Source organism: Opisthorchis viverrini, assembly GCF_000715545.1.
Source record: "Opisthorchis viverrini unplaced genomic scaffold opera_v5_388, whole genome shotgun sequence".
Lineage (NCBI taxonomy): Eukaryota > Metazoa > Platyhelminthes > Trematoda > Opisthorchiida > Opisthorchiidae > Opisthorchis > Opisthorchis viverrini.
In genome coordinates, this window is record NW_008752045.1 from 175,092 (window position 1) to 178,621 (window position 3,530).

The window sequence follows — 3,530 nt, forward strand, 5'->3', positions numbered from 1 at the left end:
ATGGGGGCCCGGTTTGCTTGGGCCTTTTGGCTTTCGAGGACGAGGTCTTTTCCACCGTTGGCGAAAATTTCAACCGTTGCTGTTTGTAGCTCTTCAGCACCCCCATTTTGGCGTTGATCAGAGATTTGCGGTAATCTTTCGCCTTCCTGGATTCTTGGGTGTTTTGGCGCGGTTTGGCCGGAAAAGTGTCTCTGTGAGGCCCTGGGCGCTCGGTGGGGCACCAAGAATTAACGATTTTGGTGGCGCTCCTAAGAGACTCGCTTACGCGGAGGACTGCACCTTGAAGCCAGTCAGCAGTTTTCTAATCTGGCGAGTTTTATGTGGCTTGCATGGCTGCAGTCGCTCTTCTTTCGTGTTTGTGTGGACACCCGATCCGCCAGCGACCAGCGTGGCCAACTGGATGTACGAGGGATTTTCCAGATGGCTGTAGTCATGTTTGCGGCTTTGTTTGTCTGGGTCCTGGGCGAGGGTTGTGTCCACAAGCAGAGAGGCCGCTTTTGACAGAGTGGAGCTGGAGATTTGCTTTGCCGCTTGTCCCCGAACATCTGTCTCAGTCCAGTTCAGAGGCTGTAGCTTTGTTGAGGGGTGCACGGCTTCAGCTCTGTTGTCCGTTACGGAGATAAGCGTTGGTAGCTCCACGTAATTTGGGCGCTGCTTGCATGTGAGGTTCGCCTCCTCCAGGGCATCTCTGCCTTTGGTGGGCGAGAGACCTGTGGTGGTAGAATAAAAACTGCTGTCCGGAGGCGCAGCTGGTTTCGTCGGCCTGCTTTCGGGAGCACAAGTGGATATGACCACAATCGGCCTGGTCATGAGTTTGGGGTCAGCTGAATTGGTGCTCAGCGAAAGCCTGTTTCGCGCCTCCACCCCTGGCCTGCTGTGACCGAGCTTTCGCGCGTGTAGAGGGCGATCCTCAGATAGACGCCTGATAATTGGGTTGGCCTTTTGAATGCTGCCAACCGGCACCATGATCTTCCGTACGTCAGATGGGGAAGAACGCGTGACTGAAAGTCCAAAAGTTCGCTTGGTTCCCTTCTGGCGTAACCATTCTGCGTGCAGCGATTGATCGGGCTTGGTGAGAACACTCCGAAGGATCGATTGTGCCAGCTTCGCTGGCGTGATTTTTCCGGAGATTGAACCCCCGATCATCAATCTGTTCTCCCTTAAGCTCCTGTCCACTAGAGGCGCTGTGGCGGTCTTTATAGACGCGTCAGAGAGTTCTATGACTTTCTTCGCAGCCAGAGGACCCGGTATGGTTAGCGCGAGGTACTCGTTCAGCGAAGAAATATCCTTATCAACTTTCGTCCAAGTCGCTGCTTTCTTAGTGTCTGAATCTTCCAGTGCCTTAGAAAGGAGCTCCAATTTCGCGTCCGGTATCACAATCAAAGCGGAAAACTCACGTCGGTCTTTCTGATTCTGCAAGCTGAGGCAAGCTGACTGCTTGGTCAACAGTTTTGTAAATTGGCGTGACAATCACTTCCTTCCAAGCAGAGGGAAGGCGGCCTTCGTCAAGCGACTGAGGAAACGCCATGTGTAAATGAGTTGCCAGTGTGGAGGACGTTTCCTTCAGGATCCCTGGATGGACCTCGTCGGGCCCCAACGCGCAGAATGGGTTGATCTTGTGCAAGAGTCGACGAATGTCCTCCACTGTGAAGACGAAATCGGTCCGTGGCTTTTCGTAGTTTCTCCTTAACAAGGGTGGATGTGACGAGGATGCTTGCGAGTTAAGTTAAAGGAAATAAAGTACGTGATGAAAGTGAACTTCCTTTCAGTTTTTCAGTATTACCCTTCGTTTTTCGATTTTATTTTACTTTCCACACTTTTTTCGCAAAGACTTTCATGTAGGTTGCCACGAAATCAGCACCCTTCACTTTTCCTATTCGGAGAGCTTTTTCACTTCGATATGTCGTCCTAAGCATCGCGGTACATGTCAATTCTCCAAATATAAATTCTCAATGCTGCTAAAAATCGCCTGCTTCTCTTGATCTTGCGGCCACAAATACAGACCTTTACTTCAGCGCCGCTCTCTCGCAACGATTGCATTCCGGAAAAGGATTTGCGAGCTCAGGTTTTCGCTACGTCCTTCCTAATTTTTAAACTGACACTCATTTCGGTCCTCTAGCTTCAGTTCCACTCTCATTCTAATCCAGTTGAACCTCCAGTACCGCATCGAAAATCGGACGGTTCAACCAGACATCAAGGCTGAAATATTGAATAACTCTCCTAGTAACCTTAACTTGGGTCTAAACCTTTGGATGTTCATCATAGATCCACCTTAATCCTCCTCTATCCAGACGCAGTACCGTCAGGAATCTTCTATGGGCCCTCGGCTTTCCAATAGCTTATATGCGTGTTGTGCACCATGGATCTGTAGCGACCTAGTCACCCACAAACTTCACTGTTCAGTCCAATCATATACCAGACTTAATGAAAAGATGGTGACAAACGCTACTCAGAGAATAGAGGCAGGACTTTCCCATGGGGTTAAGGCAACAAATGGCGTACAGAGTGGGGAGATGGATGGATGGTTCTGTGACACTGCAAACTGCAGAAGCACCAACCAATTCTGGAAAATGGATAAGTACAGAGGAGTAGGTAGCTCAAATCATGCACGTAAAGAATGGTGTGATATGCGTCACAGCTTTCTATATTTGTCCAAAAACTGAAGCATGTCAGGCCAAAGATGGCACGGCACTGTCATGCTCAGTTTGATGGCACACCCGCAACTGTTCCATTCCTCCTCTCAATCGAGCCCTCTTGCCTACTCGTTTCATTGACTCCAACTGCCACCATGATATTCATTTCAACCTGTTGGACTACGCGTTCGAATTAAACCACCTCTGTGTCCCCATCCAAACAAACCCCTGCACCTGACTTCCCTACAACATTGCAACCAGTGGGTCTGCTTGTTCTCAGATTGCACCATGTTTTTGAGACTAAACATGCCATATTCTTCCAATTCGATTCATCCCATCCCCACCTCCACGTTTTCTCGTTCATATCAGCCGACTGATTCTTTGAATTAGTCAGACCTCATGCCTATTGTTCCATACAAGTTGCAAAAGGAACATTATTATTATTTAATCGAGTACTTCCCACTGTTTATGACATTGTCCCCTTTTCGCGCAATCCCAGCTACCCGCAAATCCCCCTGTCATATCCCAGCCTGACTGTAAACGCATGATCATGCCGGACGGTGTTTGTTTGACCCTATACATTAGTACTATCTCCTCATCAAACCTAATCTTCGCGCCTGACTTCCCAACAGTGGTTGCACCAGTGAGCCTAATTAGTCTCATGTTAAACCACATTTTCAAGACAAACTCGCTATTTGCCTCCGCTTCGAATTATTTCATCCTCATCTGTATTTTTGCTTGTTGTGACTCTGGTCATTTACTAAGCCGCCCAAGGTCATTCACGGCCTGCAATGGTTCTCGCCTTTAGTTCATATCAGCCGGCTTCCTTTTGAACCATTCGGACCTCATGTCCATTGTCCTAGTGTTTTGGTTCCCGCAATTGCAGTAACTTTTCGT